Source organism: Geotrypetes seraphini, chromosome 2 (assembly GCF_902459505.1).
Source record: "Geotrypetes seraphini chromosome 2, aGeoSer1.1, whole genome shotgun sequence".
Taxonomy (NCBI): domain Eukaryota; kingdom Metazoa; phylum Chordata; class Amphibia; order Gymnophiona; family Dermophiidae; genus Geotrypetes; species Geotrypetes seraphini.
Genome location: NC_047085.1, coordinates 315,840,744 through 315,862,549, shown reverse-complemented (window position 1 = coordinate 315,862,549; position 21,806 = coordinate 315,840,744). Strand labels below are relative to the sequence as shown.

General features: G+C 42.0%; 1 protein-coding gene across 2 annotated transcripts in view; it reads left to right on the top strand.

Moving 5' to 3' along the window:
* The first annotated feature begins 1,190 nt into the window (after nucleotides 1–1,190).
* Nucleotides 1,191–21,806, top strand: part of POMGNT2 (protein O-linked mannose N-acetylglucosaminyltransferase 2 (beta 1,4-)) — a 56,590-nt gene continuing 35,974 nt past the window's right edge. Inside the window, exon 1 of one of the 2 annotated variants that reach the window (XM_033930075.1) lies at nucleotides 1,191–1,264. The gene's annotated coding sequence lies outside the window, so the exon portion shown is untranslated. Of the gene's footprint in view, nucleotides 1,265–1,398; nucleotides 1,594–21,806 lie in introns of those variants that run through there. The other variant, XM_033930072.1, reaches the window with a different exon arrangement.

The window sequence follows — 21,806 nt, the reverse complement described above, 5'->3', positions numbered from 1 at the left end:
GATTCAAGACAAGGTTAGACAAGTTCCTGCTGAACCAGAACATACGCAGGCAAGGCTAGTTTCAGTTAGGGCACTGGTCTTTGACCAAAGGGCCGCCGCGTGAGCGGACTGCTGGGCATGATGGACCACTGGTCTGACCCAGCAGCGGCAATTCTTATATATGACTCAAGAGAGAAATAATTTATATTCTCTCCTCCCTTTTGTGTTGGAGAGGAGACACTGGGGTAGGGGTTAGGGTTAGACTTAAGTCTCCTACTGCTGGGGGGGGGGGGTTTGCTTGGCAGTAGGAGAGTGGGCATCTTTCCTGCTGCAGAGGGGCTGTTGTGTTGCAGTGGGAGAAAATGGGCATCTCTCCCGTTGCTTGGCGGGGGGGGGTGGAATTGATTCTCAAATTGGTTTTTTTAGCAGTCTCCGATACTGCCATGCCAGGGTTTAAAATAGTGCTGTCACTGTACCGACACCCCTGGACCAGTCGCTGATATTTGTCGCCAAAAGCTGACACTGCTTTTGTAGAATGGCTCGGCGATTTTTAAGAATCCATCAGAGTGCTTATTTTAATGTTGAAGAGCCCATTTGCATGTCAGTGTCAGAGACTGCTAGAAACCTTGTTAAAAACAGAGAAGAGCTGTTTTGATAATCTGCCACTAAAATGCAGGCTAAACCATCAGAAAACAGTTTAGCGACGGCATTAAATTTTTGAGAATCTGGGCCCAAGTTAGCTCATATACTGAATCCCATGCTATAAATGTCACTGCACGCCACTGGTTTATGTGCTGATAAGATGACAGCAACCTTGTAGCTCATCGAAGTTATGGTGATGGGCTCACAAAGTTTTCTAAGCATATTAAAAAAAAATTCCTTTATTGAAGTGTATTAGTTACTTGGGCAGAATATGCATCAAATTTTGTTTTACGCAAGATATATTTTTAAAATATTTTGCAAATATATCCCTATATGTTATTTTTATGCACTGTGGTGTCCACTAAAAAATTCCTTAAGGCTATACAGTACCAATGTAAAAATTAAGTTTAGCTTCTTTACTCCAAAGAAAACCCGAGATAGTAGAATTTAAGCAGTGAAAGGACAAATAATTAAAACCCTGAACGTGTGAAAAGAGAAGAGGGGGGGGGGGGAACCTGCAGAAGTTAAAGGCAGAGTTAAATCAGCAGCCTGGCCCACCAAAAAGGTTGTAACCGGCATTTGAATAAGATCAACAGCAATTCTGCAGAATAACAGCAGAACTGAACAAACTACTAATTCAAAGGTTACATACACAAACTGCTTTCACACACCCTTAACGAACAAAACGCAGGCAGGGGGCAGAAGTATTCTCGGATAAAACTAGCAGCAACCACGTGGAGATGGAACAGATGAGAAAAAAAAAAACCCACCCCCAAAATAGACAGAGCAAAATGGTGACGGCTGAAACGGAAGGAAAACCGTGGAGGTAGGCAGAGAAACCGGAACCAAACGCCCGACTCCCCCCAAAGCCTGCCTTCTCGGTCACCCGTATGGGAACGAGAGCTGCCCCGAGACGGGTGTAGAGGGGAGAACGCCGCTGAGGCGCGTGCAGCAATGCCCTGCTCGGAAGAGGTGAGTGCCTGAAAGTAGAGCCCAGGATCTGCGTGCTCCAGGCTACAAAATACGAGTGAACTCGAGGGAGAGAGTGCCTCAACTCTTCCAAGAGACGTTTAAGTTATTTCGCGCCTAGAGGAGCTCTTACAGGAAATGCAACCAACCCCAGCTGGTAGGGGGGCGGGCGCGCGCGCGCTGTGCAGTCTCTTTCTTCCCCTAGGAGGCGTGTTGCGGCGGCAACATGCGAAATCTTCAGGAATCTTGGGATCCGTAGTCCCTGGCAGGGAATGTAGTCACAAAATGCTGACAGAGGTGTCAAGTTAACCGGTTACGGCAGGGAAAATAGCTTTCAGCACTGGAATTTATTAGGTAGCAGCAGAGGCCACAAATATACCAACTTGGCTATATGCCCCTAGGGGCCCTGGGACAAGTTGCTGCCTCTGGCAGAGATATTTTGGTGCACGGGCAAAGAGTCCTGGCGTCTGTAGTATGTCTTGTATGTGCAGAGGCAGCAAGGGCTTTAATATGCCTGGAACAGGCTGCCTGAATCAATACGTCCTGCTCCATCCCTAGCAGTATGCAAATCCAAGCTAAAAGCCCACTTTTTTGAAACTGCTTTCAACTCTTAATTCCCACTCACTGCTGTCAGATACTTTTAATTTATTTAGTCATTTATTTAGCCCATCCATCCAAAAGGCGCACAGAACGGGTTACAAGCATTTACAGTGTGGACATTACATACAGACTTAGTGAACATGGAGGCAAAGTAGCTTTGGTAGCAGAGGGTGCATCTTTGAATATTTGAGAATGTGGTACTAATTATGGTTATATTAGCGGTGGCAAGCGAGTACTCACTGTATCATTTCCTCTACCATAATCTCCCCAACCCTGAGATGTCCTATCTAATTAGATTGCTAGCTCTTCTGAGCAGGGACTGTCTATTGTATCTTAAATGTATAGCGCCTTTCAGCGCTATAGAAATAATAAATATTAGTAGTAATATAGTGAATGCACTGACCTCTCTTTCCAACAGCCCCCTTTCCCCGTTTCAGGCTCATGCAGTGTAGGGTTAAGGTACAGGCAAATAGGTAAACTAGGACCCAAATATTAGGGATCCTACTTCTGGGGTAAGGGAAAAGTAGAGTGGGTGAGGAAAGAATAAATAGAAGGCATGGAGAAAAAGTGAGGGGCAATTTTCCTGTATTTTGTTATTATTTTAAAAAGTGAGGGGAAGGAGACAAGTGGTGGAAACTAAGGCAGATGAAATGGGGAGGGTGGGGGGTGAGAGGCAGTAGAAAAAGTGAATGAGAGCAGAATGTGGATGGAAGGAGTAATTAGAAAAGGGATATAGAACAATTATTGTTTCAGAACCACTAGACACAGGGGCAGCCAACTGAGGCGGTGGCACTTTTGAGGGAATGGCTGGTCGGCTCTCTCTGCCGCTCCCCTTCCCAGCATCTAATGTTTTCACCCTCTTCCCCCAATCAGCTATTTTTCCATCCTCTCCCCCCCCCCCCCCCCCCCCCACACACACACATCAACCTTTAGATTTGTCGGCGGTGACAGTGATTGACACAGTGGCCCTGATGATACCGGTGTTTCTCTCCGCTGTGGCCCGCTCTCTGACAACTTCCTGTTTCTTCTGGGGCAGGCCACAGAGAGAAGAGCTGAGGTTGGCAGGGCTGCTCTGGCAATCACTGCGCTGCTGACAAATCTAAACTTAGATTCCCGGGGGGGGGGGGGGAAGAGGGAGAAGAAATAATGCTGATCAGGGGAGAGGGTGAAAAGATTAGATGCCGGGAAGGGGAGTGGCAGAGCGAGTCGACCAGCAAGTAGACTTACCAGCAGCAAGATGCTGCTCCCTCAACAGTACCAAGGGGCAGGAGAGGGGAGAAGTGGTCCTCCACAGCTACAGTCCATAAGGGGATGATCCAAGGGCCAGTGTCATGATCTTCCGGCAGTGGCAGCGCTTACAATTCGCTGCTCTGCTAGCATCAGGCCTTCCTCTATGCCGGGTCCCACATAGCAGAGAGGAAGGCCCAAAGCCAGCAAAAGCCACAAGTTGTGAAGGCTGTGCTATTGATGAAGGGGGGGGGGGAGAGAAATGCTGCTCCCAATTAGGAAGAGGGAGGGAGAGAAGGAGAAGGAAGACCAGGGAAGGAAGAGAAGAGGAAAGAAAGATGCCATACAATGTAAGCCATTTATAATGACGTGTGTGCCTGGGACTTTGAAATGTGACAATCACTGCAATACCCCCTAGAGTGTCCCTCTGCTGTACTCAGCTCTCTGTGAACAGTTTGCTAAGAATGCTGGCTGAGCACATCTGAGGGACAATCTAGAGGGCACTGCAATGATTGTCACATTTCAAAGTCCCAGGCATCACAATAAACTGCTTACATTATATGGCATCTTTCTTTCCTCTTCTTTACCTTTCCTGGCCTTCCTTCTCCTTCTCTCCCTCTCCCTAATTGGGTGCAACATTTCTCTTCCCTCCCCTCTCTCTCTTTGTCATCCCCCCCTTCGTCAGTAGCGCAGCCTTCACAACTACCACATAGATAAAATGGCCTAATTTCTGATTTTTTTTTTCTTTTAATGGCCATATGCTAATTTTTTCCATTAGTGCATGGCCATTAGCACATGGGCCCCTACCACCACTTATTTTGTAGGCAGTAAGGGTTTGCATGCTAATCAGTTGGTGTGCGGCAATATAGTTGCGCTAACCGACTAGCCCAGAGCACTTCTACTCTCTACCACCAGACCTGCTCCCAGTGTTAAAAATAAAATCAATTTTTTAGCACATGGGTAGCGTGCACCGATGCCAAAATTTCTGTGGGATGCCTGAGCATCCCCCCTCAGTATGCCATTCTAAGTTGCAAAAAGTATGTGTTAGTGCTTACTGCAGCATTGTAAAAGAACCCTTATGTAATGAGGATTTTATTGTGTTTTGTAATTTTTCTTATCAATTATGTTGTATTTGGCAGGCACATTTCTATGCCTTTGTACTATCTTTAAGGGCCCCTCTTACAAAGCTGCGGAGCCCATAGGAATTGAATGGGCTTCAGTGCATTTGCCACAGGGGAATTGCTACTGTGGCTTTGTTAAAGGGGCCCTAAATTTGTGCAATCAGAAAAGTAGGGGCTAGCATTTATGCACCAATTACATGCGTCCATGATTAGAATGTTTTTTAAAAAAATTTTACTAATAAGTTTTTTTTTATAACAATCGAGCAACAAGCTTGTAGAGATAAAAAGAAAAGGAAGAGAAATTACTCATCCAACTGAAACTAACAATCAACTACATTACATTACATTTATTGACTTCTGTTCTGCCTTGACTTTGCAGTTCTAGACGGATTAGAAATAACAGCATAACATTTAAATAACCCTCAATTTAACATATTTCCAAAATAACATTGTTTTAATTTCTCTCCAGAAAGACCTATAATCTGGAATGTTGGATAATGCATTAATGACATCTGTAACCATTTTTTTGCATCTTGAAATACCAATAATCGTTCTAACATCTTCAATCTCTTTGTTCCCTTAATTGAGGAGGGGAGTTAAAGGGGTTCTGAACTCTCCTCAATCTAATTATCTCTGTCAAAACAAATCGAGCATTCAGAGAAATGGGTGCAGATCCATACAGAAATTTATGTAATAAACTAAAATTTAAATAAAATTCAGGCTTGGACAGGAAGCCAATGTACTTTGAAATAAAGTAAAAATAATAGCTCAAGTCCACAAAATTTGAGATAATCTAATACACTAGAGAAAATTTAAAGAAGAGAAAATCATTTTGCCAGAAGAAGAATGCGAGGATCAAATACTCTGTATCAACCCCAGTGGTCCCAGTTGGTGAGGCTGCCAAAGAAACCATCTTAGCTCATTGGTTACCTATCACGAACCATATCACCTATAAAACCTTAATGCTGGTTTTCAAAATCAAACTCTCACGTCTTCCATCTTTTCTCGACAAACTTGTCATCCCTCTCTGTTCTTCTCGGACCCTAAGATCAGCAGATCAAAACTTACTGGCTGTTCCTTCCATCAAAGAATTCTACTATACTAGGAAAACTAACTTCTCTGTAGTTGCTCCAACCTTATGGAACGCCATGCCACCTCAACTCCGTCATGAAAATCTTCTCGATAAATTCAAGACCAAACTAAAAACATTCTTATTTCAAGATGCATATCATAACATCTAAATACCTCCTTTCCTAAAGCCAGTAAAATCTTCTCAACTGCTTTTATGAAGCGACCCTATCCCTGATGTTATATCCCCCTCCTCCCTTTCTTTTACATTTTGTTTTTAACAATGTACTTATTGACCTTTCATCTCCCTTATTACCCTCAAATTCATGTAAGTTCTTGTTTATCGTCTTTTAATGTTCACTCCTCCCCCATATATATACAGTTACTATTTTATTTTTTTAATTTTATTTCTTTCTAGCTTTGTAAACCGGCCAGATACATGTTGATGGTCGGTATATTAAAAATAATAAAACTTGATATGACCAAGGGTATAGATTCTCAGAAGACACGATTGTGAAATTTATAATGTAATTGCATTTGCAAGTAAATTTAAGGTAAAAATTAGCCCTTAACTGGAGTACATCAGAGCAAAAGAAACTGTTTACTTTGCCTTTGAGTTTCTCACCAAACATCTGGGAATACCAGAATTTTCCTTTCCATATACAACTTATGTTTCAATTTAAAATAAGATCTTAACAAAAAAATTATTTGTCTGCATTATGAGAGAGAGAAACTACCAACATCTCAGAAATATTATTCAAAGTATCCATCAATTTTCTATTCTCCAAAGAGTGAACTAATATTTCCTTCTTCCATATAACCTACTTTATAGGGAGATAAATTTGGGTATTCTGTGACGAAGATTAATATATACTAATATTTTCACAGCTCTATTTTAGATTAATAACAATATTTAATTACTTTAAATTATATTATAGTGAAGTGCTCAGACCTTATAACCTAAAAAAGTAGTGATGTCACTACATTGAGGTTAACAAGGGGACCATCATCGCCTTCACCTGTCCCCTCCCACCCTTGTTGAACAAATACTACCGTCAGATAATCTCAGTATACTTATCTGAATGTTGTAGTTGTTGTTTGTCGTTATTCCTCAATGGTGACTATGTGCCCTTAAATCAAGTGTGTTTCGCTAAAAAGTACTTGAACTTTTCATCCGTTCATCCAATGCTTCCCATCCCCCCAATAATATATATATAATATATATATAATTATATATAATATATAATATAATTTAAAGTAATTAAATATTATTAATCTAAAATAGAGCTGTGAAAATATTAGTATATATTAATCTTCTTCCATATAAGCAATATGTTTTATAAATTGGGCAATGGTATACTTGCACTATAAAAAGGATGGAAATTTTTCAGATTGGACAAGATTCTAATAAATATTTCTTAATCTGTTCCTTAGATGTCATATTAGATGTGAATAGAAAATTTAAAAATCTTAGATTTACAATTCACAAGGAAGTTTCAATAATCTCCATTTTAAATCAAACAGCAGATAAATAAGCAGCAGAAGTTTGCACTTGATTCACTGTCTGTTACAAAGACTCAACTTTCTTAACTATTATATTAAACTTCACAATCGCAGTCTTGCTGATTTATTCTTCTTTCTAAAACATTAAAACGAGGAGCCAAACTATTAACAGGAAGTATTATCTTAGCAAATTAAAAAATGGGCAACCAAATAGAATCCAATGACCTATAAGAACATAAGAATAGCCTTACTGGGTCAGACCAATGGTCCATCTAGCCCAGTATCCCATATTCACGGTGACCAATCCAGGTCACAAGCACATGGGAAAACCCCAAACAGTAACCACATTCCGTGCTACTGATCCAGGGCAAGCAGTGGCTTCCCTCATGTCTATCTCAATAGCAGTTGCCCACTGTTATCACAGCTCTAATAAATATAATTATTAAATAAAAGGAAAGTTCTCAGACCCTTCAACCAAACTGTTTAGTGATGTCACAAAACTATGGCTGCCGTTGGGACCATCATTGCCTTTCCTGTCCCATTGCCTCCCCACTGTTACCACACTGATATTCAAAGTGGACTAAAGCAAGATGAAAATAGCTAGAACAAACTTATCTGAAATGTAGAATGGGAGGCTTGTTGATTACTCTGGCGGTAGCCATAGACTGGAATTTGTGTATGTGCTGGTGCTCATAAGTGAATACAGCCTTATTGAGTAAACTGCCCCCCCCCCAACTCGAGTTTTGCACTCTTCCTCAGGAGGGGTCACCACTCTTGGCAATTTCTAACTCAGAGGGCAACGAAGAGCACCAGCACATATACGAATTCCAGTCTATGGCTAACAACAGAGTAATCGTCACTTCTAAGCGGGTCCAGGAAGTGAAGTCAGAGGAAGAGTCAATGCTGCCAAGAGTAGCAGGATTTGAGTATGATATTTCCGGAGGATATTATGTCCCGTTGAGCATGGATAATGAGACACCAGTGCACTCAAAAAGCTGCAGTTGCCAATTAAGCTGCTAGCTTTCACTCAAGGTGTGCAAAATAACAAAAACATGGAAATGACGCATAATGCAAAGTTTACCAAAATAATTATTTATTTCTTTTATTTTTCCATCATGGAACTCAAAAGGCTAGTTGCGTTAGCGGGAGGTCGTTATAGTTGCCAAAATGCTGGCCTTCTGATAACGATCTCAACCCGATACTTCGAAGCTCCCCAATATATACCTTCAGTCCAGTTTGACATCATTAGCTGTCAGCCAATCCACTTACACAGGTTGTACTTAAATTTAGACAAAGACCTTCTTTTTAACATGGAATAAAAGTTCCAGAAATCATAATTTTTTGTTTACATTCATTTCTGAATATACATAAACATTTTATTACATATCCAATATTCTTTTTGTCCTTTTAAAAGAAGTATATTAAGAGAACTTGCATTTGTTAAAAAGTGCTGAGAAATTCTCGGCTCTCCCTGTCAGCACAGTCAAGGAGAAGGAGGGGCTGTTTCCCCCTCTCCCTGAAATTTGACAGCTTCATGTTACACCTACACAGTCCTAAGTGTGGGCTTCCAATGCCCCCCTTCCTATGCTGGAAACTGGTACAACAGTTTCTGACTAATTATTTCCAGATGTTGCTTTAGGATTTTTCCTTAGTGTTCCTTATAAAAACCATTTCACTTTAAGTACCCCTTCTTTTACAAATCATTCATACCACCACATATCACACATTCGGGGGCCCCAAACATTCATAGTTTCACGCATTATATGTCATTCATATTTAAACTAAACTAAACTAAACCTTAGGTTTGTATACCGCACCATCTCCACAAGCGTAGAGCTCGGCACGGTTTACAGGGTTAGGTTGAAAAGGAGCTACAATGAAGGGTTATAGGAAAGGAGCTAGGAAGATAAAGAAGGTCAGGGTACCAAAGAGCGGGAGGTGTTAGATTTTTGAAAAGAGCCTTGTTATATCTCAGTTTGGGATACGTAATCTAATATGCTCTTCCTAACCAGCCTAAGGCACACCTGGTATCAATTAGACCCACGAGGTTAAAAGCGGGAAAAACCTGAACAAAGACTAGGGATATAGGCTGAACACAAAATGGAGTAAAGCCAAGCAGAAGACATAGAAAAACAGAGATGGAGTTCATGTATATCCTGATTTCCTCTATGATCTAGCTTAATAGCGAAGTACATAAAAAGAATATTATTATGCTTTTCCTTAATATTAATCTGTATATGTTTTTCTGGCCTTGGCTACATCCATATTCAGATATTTATTCACCAACTTTTCGTATGCTTCTATTGGGCGTGGCCTTAACTAACACATATGCTTGTATCTAACTAGAGTTACCCAGAATCATATGAAAAGCAGGCATTTTTGTAGAAAAACTCCACAAAATACTGCACTATCATGTCCTGATGTCCATTCCATTACCGTCCCATAGTCATCGCCCCCCACTGGCCACAAGCCACTAGTCCTCAATCCCTCTTGAATAGCATGTAAGTTTACGCACGTGATATTCACACCTGGGGCGCTCGTGGTCTTACCTATGGCTCTCAGGGGGGTTTCTTTGGGTACTGCCATTCTTATGGATCAGTGTGTGTCTGTGCAAGTATATTCTTTTAATGCCAATTAAACAGAACTGACTGCATAAAAGCCAGAAAAATATACTACCTAGGCCTTTAAAAGAAGGTGCCTAGAAGATCTTACCCAAAGCATACTTGAAGTCTCAGGTGAGAATGCAAGCAAATCCCATCCACTATCCTAGATAAAACCCATTCAAGTAATTTATGTAAGTTGCTGGCTAAACTACACCATACAGGAAACTTACCATTCCAGTGGCAGGCATATAGGCAGTGTCTGTTCTAGTCCAGGTGCAATAGCCCTAGAGCAGAGCAGAGACTAAACTTGCATCTGTTCTTTTATTCATGGAGGTATCAATGAAACTCCAGTACTTTTGAGGTATAAAGGCCAGAAAATCTAAAGAAAGTATAGCTAAGAGAAAGATAGAACCTTAGATATATATTAAACATATCTAAATCCCTAGATTTCCCTAAAATAAGAGAACCTCAGTATTACCTAACTTAGATCTGGTCCCTATGCTCAGCTGTGTTATGCATAGTAACCTAGAATCAAATCAATAAGATGTAAAATACTGCAGAGTGCTAAGAAAACCCAAATGTGTGCCTAATATGTAAATTTAACCCATGTGCAGATAATGCACTCAGTGAATGCACACCAGATATAATTTTTATTTTTCTGTGTGTGATGCAATAACTCATTTCTCAAATTTAAATTAAAATCATTAAAAGGACTGGTGATATCAGCAGTTAACCCCAATAAGAGGCACTGTGTGACAGCTTAGAACCTGTCACTGTACATGGAATACAGTAATATGAAATAAAATTTAAAATACAGGATAAATAAAATATTTTCTATGAAAAATGCATAAGGACAATGATAAAGAAATACAATTACGAACACGATGTCATAATAAGCCTATTGGATTATGCAAAAGCATAATTAAAGTTCAGAAGCCTAAATCAAATGAAGTGATTTAAAGTAAAGTGGTTTAAGATAAAGTCTGTTTTTTCTTCAAAATTTTATGAGTACAAAAATGTCTTTGCAAATATTTTAGCAACTAGTAAGGTCAGAGTCTCTGAATTAATTTAAATAAAACTGAATAATGACTTTAAAAGTTCGTGCTGCAGCATTTTTAAGGGAATTTTGTCTGTTATATGCCGGAGAAACTTCAAGCTTGTCATTTCTATTTCTACGGAACTGCTCCTAGATGCTAGGGAGTACATGGATGCCTTCTTTCTTTCCTTTCTCCAAGGGTGTAAAAAGCACGCCGAAGAATGCACTGCTACTGCTGAAAAGTAAGCACATTATTAGTAGGACAAAGAAAAGCTGTAATTCCCGCTGAAAACTCAGCTTTGGATTTTCTATGCTCTTCACAGCTTTAGTTGTGGAATGTGGTACTGGCGGTCAGTGTAGGTCCTGCAAGGGAAGCACATGTTCATTAACACTGTGCTGTAGCCCGGCTTCCTGCCTTGAGAAAGTATGCGTACTTTTGGGAAATGCAATATAAATTGTTATTTCGACTCTACGTATCACCTTATAGGGCATATTGTGCGAAATTTCGGCCCACAGCCTCGTGTGACAAATGTGGGCATCGGACTGCTACATTGGGTCATATGCTGTGATCCTGCCCGACTGTACAAGCCTTTTGGAAGGTACTCTTTACTTTTATTGGGTCTCTTTGGATTGTGCATATTCGACCTTTGCCTCGCCTGCTTTTTGGACTTTTTCCATCTTATCATCCGAGACCAGCCGGCTTGAGTGCATTTCTTCAGTGGTCCATTTTATGTGCCTTAAAGTGTATTTTTCTTAAATGGCTGGACACTGAAGCTCCAAACATTCCCATGTAGTGTTCTTAGATAATTCTCCTGTTGGCTTGGGAGCGCAGAGATGTGCCTGATATTTCCACTTTGCGGGGTGGATGGGGGGAGGGAGCGTTTCATGGCTGTCTGGGAGCTTTTCTGGAACACCATGACCCCATAGCCCGTAGTCGAGTTTTGAATTGCTGATTGAAACTATGCTGTTCTCATTTGAGTTGTTCATTTTGTGTTCACATTGGGAACCCGGTCCGTGGGGGGGTGATGGGGGATTGTTTTCTACTAAAATGTTGTTGGAGCACTGCTTGTTAGGATGAATCTTGGTATTTGTGCTTTGCCTGCTCTAATAAAAATCATTTTACCATAAGTAATATGGTGAAAGTGAATTTTAGTTTTTAATATGAATTCCATTCCTTTCTTTTTTTATTCCTATACTTACCCTCTCTTCTATTAAAGAGCGCTAGCAGTTTGTAGTGCGGTGAGCCGTGCTGAATGGCCTGCGCTGCTCCCGACTCTCATAGGAACTCTATGAGCGTCGGGAGCAGCGCGAGCCATTCAGTGTGGCTCACCACGCTACAAACTGCTAGCGCAGTTTAATAGAAGAGGCCCTTAGGGGTTCTTTTATCAAGCCGCGCTAGGCATTAGTGGCTAGTGGAGCAGGCGGTTTAACGCGTGGTATTACGCACGTTAAACCCCTACTGTGGCTTGATAAAAGGACCCCTTAGTTTCCACAGATATGCTTGTTATATGAGTTAACCTGTTAGATGTAGACAGCAAAATCCAAAGACTCATTGTGCTATATATTGCCATTTGAGAAAATAAAACATTTTCTGGCTAGTGCTGAAAAGGACTATTGTATTTCGGAAAACCTTGCAACAAAATCATATTTTACTGGCCTCGGTATCCTCCTATTTTGTGTTCCTTTCAAGGCTGAGGTGGTCTGAACCAGCTATCCTTCTGTTCGGCTTAACAGGAAGCAGCTTTTGCCTAGCTGGGAATTCTGGGTACCTTTCCTACAGAAATAGCTCACTGTATGAATTTTGCTGGAAAAGCAGTTCTGTTTATGTGCAGCAGCAGACATACCTTGTGTGCATAGGAAACACAACTTAACGGTAAAATCATACGTTCCTGTTATCCAGAACTGTTGCTTTTGTGAACAAGGTTCACTTTTCATACTGAGCTGGGGGAAGGGAGAAAAAATTATCCTGCTTCCATGCTTATTGATCACGTTTTTAAGAAGAGTGAAGTTTGGTTTCTTGAGTACTTTTGCGTTTTAGAGAATGTACTGGAATGGTTCAGAAAATATTGCTCAATTAGTTGTGAGAAGAAAAAGATTAAGGAATCTTTTTACAAAGCCATGTTATAAAAAAAATATGTGTTTTAACGTGTGTTAAAATGTTTTAAATGAACACATTCAATAACATGGATTTGTTAAGGCCAATAATGTGTTGACTAAGGTTGCACAAATTGTCACTTAGTAATGAACTAGGGTTACCAGATGTCCGAATAACCTGGACGGTTTCCTGGACTTGAGGGAGTTTGAGTTTTGGACTCCAGCCCCCACCCCAGACTCGAGTATGGGTCATTCCATGTCAAGTGGTCCAATACTGAAAATCATCCCCATGCGACCTCCAAATTGAATAAAATTTTGTCTGGATGTTCCCTATAGCCTCAAATAAAACCATGTAAAACTTTTCAGCTGAATCTCTATTGGTTTGAGACCTAGAGGCTGTCGAATGTGGGTCACTCTGCTTAACACAAAATGGCAACTTTGGCCAGCCACTACAGGCCAACAAAGCCTCCAAGAGAATTTTAATTTTGTGGATTAATATAACCCCTGGCACTAACTTCATGTGCAAAGTTAGAAAAATAGAAACATGATGGCAGATAATGGCCAAATGGCCCATCCAGTCTGCCCATCTGCAGTAACCATTATCTCTTTCTCTTTCTGAGATCCCATGTGACATCCCAGACTTTCTTGAAATCAGTCAGCAAATAGGCAAAAAAGTTATAAAAAGAAATTCAATGCCTACTTTGACTCCTCATTGCTCGTGACATATTTCAATTCAAATCATAACTGTGCCAGCAGTCGTGGTACAAGGCATACACATAGAGGGGCATAATCAAAACAACCGTCTAAGTCCCTTTTTGGCCTAAGTCCTTAAACGTTCAAAGCAGAAGCAGGGAAAGTGTCCATAACCAAACCAAACGTCCTTGTTTTGATTATGGCCTTCCTCTGCCTAAACGTCCAATCACCACTACGTCTAAAAGTACACCCACACGATGTCTACACTTTTTAGCCATAATGAAACAAAAAAACGCCTAAGCCCCAAACGTCCAACAGAAGGGCTTTTAGGCGAAGGAGGAGCCAGGCCTTCGCCTAAAAGCTGGATTCTGTAACCGGTGTCTGTCAAAAACAACACAGGTTACAGAATCCCCCCCCCCACAACAACGATCCAGGCAGGAGGGTGCCCAAGCCCTCCTGCCATGTTGAACCGCCAACCCCCCCCCCCCCCGACAACATCGGGGTAAGAGGGAGCCCAAGCCCTCTTGCCCCGCGGCAGCCGCGGCACCCCCGACGATCGTGTCTCCCCCCCCCCCCCCACCGAGTACAATCGGGCCAGGAGGCAGCCCAAACCCTCCTGGCCCCGGCGACCCCCCTGCTACTGGAATGGGCCAGGAGGGAGCCCAAGCTTAAAAATATAAGAAGAGAGGAGAAAGATTTACAAGAGTATGAATAGAGGGAATATAAACAGGAGAAGAAATGATTTTATGTTAGAAAAAATGATTATATGTTAGAAAAGAGCCAGGTTTTCAATTGTTTGCGGAATAATTGGAGGGAGCCCAGGTTCCGCAGCGGGATAGTGAGATCGTTCCAAAGGCCTATGATTTTGGAGAGGAGGGATTTTCCCAGTTTGCCTGCGTAGAGAATATCGTGTAGAGAGGGGAAGGATAGTTTATGTCTGTGGGTGGATCTGGTGGTAGCAGGACTTGAGGCGTTAAAGGATAATGGGATTAGGGGTGGAAGGATGCTGTGAATGATCTTGAAAGCCAGACAGGAGCATTTGAAATGAATTCTGGAAAGCACTGGGAGCCAGTGAAGATTGGTAAGTAGTGGGGAGACGTGGTCGAATTTGTGTTTTGCAAAAATCAGCTTGGCTGTGGTATTTTGGATAAGCTGGAGTCTATGAAGCCTTTTTTTTGTTAGGCATAAATAAATGGCATTACAGTAGTCGAGTTTGGAGAGGATGATGGATTATACAAGGATGGCAAAATGTTTTTGGTGAAAGTAGGATCTTTCCTCAGCATGTGGAGGCTGAAAAAGCATGATTTTGCCAAGGAATTGAGGTGATCGTTGAGGGAGAGGGAAGAATCGATAATGATGCCGAGGACCTTGCTTGAGAACTCAAGGTGCAGAGCAGAGCCTGTGGGTAGTGTGAAGAGGGTGGGCAGGTATTCTAATTTTGGGCCTAGCCAGAGTACTTTTGTTTTTGATTCAATCACTGTGAAAAGAAACCAAGGGAATCCTAGTTGTAAACTTCAATAATTGTTGGATTTAGTGGCTGTGGAAGAGCCATAAAGAGTTTTATTTCTACCACAATTTGGATCTATGCTATGAGTGCAGGTGGTATGTATCTCAGTTGGAGAGAGGATGTGTTAATGACTGTTGCAATTGTCAGGGTCTTGCCACTTCTGGGTAGGTAGAAACAACGTTTCAACTATCATGCTGTGGCTTCTTCGTATGCTCTGAAGAAAGCCACAGCCTGATGGCTGAAATGTCAAGTTCTACCTACCCAGACCTAGTGAGACCCGGACAACTGCAAAAATCACAATGCCAGCTATGGAAGCCTAAGAGAACAGGATAAATTAAGGCTAAAATTAGCAAATAAAATTTTGATAGTTAGAAATATTGTTGGATTGTTTGTTTAATCATGAATTGTCCTCCAGACACAAAAAACCATAGGGTTGGTCTACATTACCAGGACGGTCCTACTTCCCACAGGAATGGACCTTGGTACCACAGAAAGCAGGTTGTGCAGAAGAAAAAGATGTGGAACCAGATCCTGGACTTCTAAGTGTTAAAATAAGTAAAGTTTTTATTAATGTCTTGAACAAATAATGTTACACTGCTGGAATATGCTTGGCTTTTATTATATACTAGTATTTAAGCCCGTTACATTAACGGGTGCTAGAAAGCAGCCCCCTTTCCCTCTCCCCCTCCAGTTCCTCCCTGTCTCTCCGTAGCCCCCCTCCTCCCCCCCAAAGCAGACCCCTTTCCCTCTACCCCTCCAATTCCTCCCTGACTGTCTCTCCGTGGCCCCCCATTTTTTCCCCCCCCAAGCAAAGCTATCTACCTCCCAGCACACCCCTCCCCCAAAGCAGACCCCTTTCCCTCTGGCCCTCCAGTTCCTCCCTGACTGTGTCTCCGTGGCCCCCCCTTCTGTCTCCCCCCAAAGCAAAGCTGTCTGCCTCCAAGCACAGCCCTTCCCCAAAGCAGGCCCCTTTCCCTCTCCAGCTCCAGTTCCTCCCTGTCTCTCCGTGGCCCCCTTCTGTCTCCCCCCCAAGCAAAGCTGTGTGCCTCCAAGCACACCCTTACCCCAAAGCAGGCCCCTTTCCCTCTTCCTTCTTCCCAGTTCCTCCTTGTCTCTTCGTGGCCCACGCGATTTTCTCTTCTCGCGGTCTGGCCAGCTCCCCTAGTCCCTTGCCACCGCCGCCACCCCCTTCCTTTCCCGCGGTCGACAAACCTCTTGCCTCCAGCAGCCGCTGCAGCACTGTAAACACGTTGTTTCGCGGCCTCTACTGCCCCGATTTGCTCTTCCATGTCCCTGATGACGTCATCAGAGAAACGGAAGAGCAAATGAAGGCAGTAGAGTCCGCGAAGCAGCGTGTTTACAGTGCTGCGTCGGCTGCTGGAGGCAAGAGTTTTGTCGACCGCGGGTAGGGAAGGGAAGGGGGTTGCGGCGGCGGCAAAGGACTAAGGTAGCCGGCCAGACCGCGAGAAGGGTAGGCTTAGAGGAACCCGGGACCGTGGCAGAAGTTGCTCAGTGTGAGGCTTCCTTCGCTCTTCCGGGTCTGCATTCCGACTCCTCAACGCGCCAGCCTGAGCCGGCATAGGCGGTTGAGGGTGGAAGGTTGTGGTCGGAGTTGCTAGGCTGCAGTGGATGTGTGAGTTGCGAGTGTGGGGCCTGCAGCGGCGCGAGGTGGAGACGGAGAGCAGGCTGTGGTGACGTTGTAGGCGCGCATGCGCACTCGTATTTTCGGGACATCTCAGGGAACACGTTTTTTTTTAGTGCGCATGCGCGCTTAGCATTTTATTATTATAGATTGTAACATTATTTGTTCAAGACATTAATAAACTTTACTTATTTTAACACTTGGATGTCCAGGATCTGGTTCCACATCTTTTTAATCATGAATTGACAATGAATGTGACTAGGCCACAGAAAACTACCAAACCACTCTACCAGGATTGATTTTCCACCATTCCAGCCATTCTTTCTGTGGCAGCATTGTGGCAAATTGCTGACTGGCCTACTTGTGATGCCAGTGTTTAATATGATACATTACAAAAATATAATCCACAAAAGAAGAAATAAATTGGAAACAAAACTTCTTATATAAATTTATAGCCTAGACCAGGGGTAGGCAATTCCGGTCCTCGAGAGCCAGAGCCAGGTCAGGTTTTCAGGATATCCACAATAAATATGCATGAGATAGATTTGCATCTCAAGGAGGCAGTGCATGCAAATCCATCTCATACATATTCATTGTGGATATCCTGAAAACCTGACCTGACTCCGGCTCTTGAGTACCGGAATTGCCTACCCCTGGCCTAGACAGGTGTGGCTTTGGCTGCCTTGATGGACAGATTGGATGGATTTTTCAGGTCTTTATGTACCATCATTTACCATGTTATGTAGTGTCCAAAACTACTCCTATGAAGGAAATGATGTTGGATGGATGCAGGGTAGAAATTTGAAAATTGATAGGAAATCTCAGAGACAGAAAAAAAAAGTATTTTTTTTTTCCTTCAGGTGAGCCAGTAGGTATAGAAATACTAGATGCTTCTATTGGTGAAAGTCTGCTACTGCAATCTTGAAGCACTTCAAAAACATCCTGGGCTAAGAAGCTGAAAGGGAGAATTTGTATTGGAAAGGTTAGATTGAAGAATGGATTGAAATAGTAATGTATGTATCCTTGAGATTCATTTGTTGAACAAAGGACAAACAGAAAGGATAGTTTTCATTCTGAACTTTTCTTTGAGGACACATTAGGCGTGTAAGCTTCCTGTCTTCTTTGGAATGAGAAAGTACCAAGTAGAAACCTCAGTTTCCCTTCTGTGGAGGACTGTGTCCTATGGCTTGGACTAATGGACTATAGACATTCTCCTGTAAAAGACTTACGCTGTCAGAAGGAGCTTAGGTCCATGATAAAAGGTTGATCCAGTCCAGGGAACAGCTGATAAATTGGAAAAGGTATCCATCCCAGATTTTAGAGAGAACCCACATGTACATCATGATATTTTGCCAAGCTGGTAGGATGTATTGAACCTTACAAAGGGTAGAAGTTTGTAGTATAGTCAAAGAGAAGGCTGTTGTATAGAATAAGTTGTGTAGGCTGAGTCCTCTGTCTTTGCCTTGGATTTGCCAGCATTACATTGAGCTTGCTGAAGTGTTTCTAGTAATAAAACATTTTTGTGATAATTATACCCATGTAAATAGTGGTGGAACACCTTGAACTCTATTCTTGCCCAAACTGGCAACCAGTGCAGTTTACAGAGTAATTGGGGTTACATGATCATATGTATGTCCCCCTAAGATCAATTTTGCCGATACATTTTGGAGGACTTTGTAGTCTTTGGACCTGTTTGAGCAGAAATCTATCTGGATAACAAATTTTAGATGATATTTATTTAAAAAAATATTTTAACCTCCATATAATTTCAATTTTACCCCCCCCCAACCTTATGAACCAAACTTGTTACCTTTAGTTCCATAGTCAAACAGGCATCCAGCCAAATTCCCAACAATTTTTTTTTCTTATAGGGACTTCCATTCCCTGCAGACATATAGCCCCTAATTGCAGATCTTTCTAGTCAACTTTAACCCAGAACATATTTTTTTTATCAGGGTTGATCTTTAATTAGTTCAGCTTTGCTCTGGAGAGTGAGTTTGTCTTACTGGGAGCTTGGAATAAGACATTTTAGTAAAACTTGGAAATTCAGAACCATGCTAAACACCTTCTAAAAGATGGTATGCATGTTCGAATCCATGAAAAGCCAATGGGTAGCATAGTTCCTTGGAAGGCTTTCTTCCCCCAATAATCTAACAAATGGGAATCTTTTCTGTTAGCAAAATCTGGATTCCTTTGCCTTTCTCATGGCTGCTTCATCATGACTGAAGAGTATGAGAGCTGGACTATATTAAATCCTGAAGGTAGTTGGAATCTTTTCTCCGTCAGTGATTTGGAAACAAGTTGAACAGTGTTCTGCACCCACTTTGTGTGGGCATTTGCGCAGTTTCTTAAATAAGAACAAGTGTAAATATTTTATGTTAAGATGTTTGAGTAAGGTGTGTTCTGTGGACTTGTTTCCCCAAAGGGCCTTGCTTCTCCCAGAGAGCTAGACTGCAACCTCAGAGCATAAGCCTGCCCTCCTTCGGTGGAGAGAAAACAGTTGTCATATTTGGAGATTGCCTGGCAGCATAATTTCTGTGTATAGCTTTGTTCTCTCACCAGGTTTTTACCTTTGTTTCTAACTATCTAACACAGCTTAGGTTTACCATATTTTTCGCTCCATAAGACACACTTTTTCCACCCCCAAAAAGGGGGTGCGTCATATGGAGCGAATATACCTCCGCGCTCACCCCCTGGCATTCTGCTGCTGCTCGTCACCCCCCACCCGCCGCTGATAGTGCTGCTTGCCACCCTCTTACCCGCTTGCCACCGCAGAAAAGGAAGAGAAGGGCCGGCAGTGTGCAATTGGGCCCACAAGTCTTGCCCCGACGTCAATCCTGACTTCGGAGAGAAGGTCCGGGCCAACCAGTTGCTGGCCCAGACCTTATCTCAGATGTCAGAATTGATGTCGGGGGAAGGCTTGTGGGCCCGATTGCACACCGCCGGCCCTTCCCTTCGTGGAGTTGCGGCAGCAGTGGGCAAGCTGCGGACTAGAGAGGAGGAATCGCGCAGCAGGTAGGAAGGCAGGCTTCGGTGCAGGAGGGAGGCAGACTTCGGTGTAGGAGGGAGTAAGGACAAAGGCTGGAAGGCAGTGGGGAGAGGGGACAAGAACTCAGGACATAGGAAGGAGGGAGGGAGAGAATAGAAAGAGAGAATTGTTGGGCCTGAGGAAGCAAGGAAAGAAGAAAGAAAGAACTATCTAGTGCAACCAGAAATCACCAGACCACAAAGGTAGGATTTCAATTTAGTGATCAAAATCTGTCTGCTGCAGTATATTTGTCTATTTTTCTAGGGGGCTGGGTTCAGAGACACAATTTGGTTCAGAATATTTTTTTCTTAGTTTTTCCTCCTCTAAATCTAGGGTGCGTCTTATGGTCAGGTGTGTCTTATGGAGCAAAAAAGTACGGTATATCTAAGACTGGAGAACAGTGTTATTTCCACAAGGTAAATCACACTTATTCTATTTTCTGGCTATCGTATATTACATTCATACAGCATATTATGGTGCACAATTTAAGGCAATCGATCTTCAGGAATTGTCAGAATACCAACCAGGTAATATATATAACCTTTGCTGGGAAAATCGTCATTGATTCCACTTTTTGAGAATTTTTATAAAATGTACTATTTTCTAAGCAGCTAAATGAATGCATATTAACAGTTTTTCTTCTTAGCATCTTTAATGCCTTAAGTTGTGCACCATATTATGCTGTATTTCCACAAAGTGGACACTCCCAGCTTTGCTCTGATGTGCTGATAGAGTAAGAAGATTTGTGACAGGTTTGAACTGCATCGAATCCATCTAAATCTTTATTTTTGCTTCAAGTTATTAAAGAAAGTTGTTCAAATCACTTCAGAGTCTGGCTGATGACACTAAGATTACAGAAGTAAAGATTAGCTGTAGGGGAACCTCATACAAGTAGTAATAACTTCAGAGTGAGTTAACGGTGTTTGGCACTTATAGACATACTTGTATAACAGTACAGAATCCAAGGAAGAGGTTCATTAAAAGCCAGCCACCTGTGCAGTGAGACTGTAAGCTGTACAAAGAGACGTTTAGCCAGCAACAAACAGTAAGTGGATTCTTCACTTGTAGAACTGTTGGTCCTTGAATATACAATGAATAGGTACGGTTACTGTCATTTTGGAGCCCTCTATCAATTTTAGAAGGCCAAAGACATCAGGCCTGGTTCTGTTTCCTGCTGAAGCAAAAAAGACCTACTTCAGCCATCTTGTTGACAATTTTTGGATATTATTTATTGGGATTTATTGCCTTTATGAAGAGATTCACCCAAGGCAGTGTACAGCAAGTACAATTCAACATAAAGCTTACAATTTTTTTACAGCATAACAGTAGTAAAAAGACCAAATATAAACATAAATACAATAAATAAGATAGAGTTAAAATCAGTAAATTGAAACTTAATAGCACTGGACAACAAAATTTTTGCTACTTCAACACTTTCGGATGTATCGTACAGATTTTTGGCTGCTGGTCACGAAAATCAAATTTTAAAATTTATGTATCACGTATCGTTTTAACAAAAAAAAAGTACATTTTTACAATTTCTTGTTATACTTTCAGGCTAATGCAATTAATTAATAACTGACACCAAGCGGGAGTGTGTGGCACAATAATTAGAGCTACAGCCTCAGCACCCTGAGGTTGTGGGTTCAAATCCCATGCTGCTCATTGTGACCCTGGGCAGGTCACTTAATCCCCCATTGCCCCAGGTACATTATGACAGAGTGCGAACCCACTGGGACAGACAGGGAAAAATACTTGAGCACCTGAATGTAAACCACTTAGGCTATAAATGGTATATAAATATATAAATAAATCATGCAAATTATTAAGGAAGGCATTTTTGTTGGTCCAAAGATCAGACACTTCATCAATCACAAGAGATTTGAAGATCTGTTAGTCGGGCCAGAAAAAATTGCCTGGATAGCATTCAAGGATGTCGAGAGTTTTCTTGGCAGTTACAGAGCACCAAATTATATTCAACTGGTTGACAAACTTATAGAAATCCATGATAATAAAGACCATACCTGGCACCAATCTCCTGCAGTTTTGTTCTCATTGTTAAAAACTGTCTGTGTTTGTTAGCTGTTTCTCTTG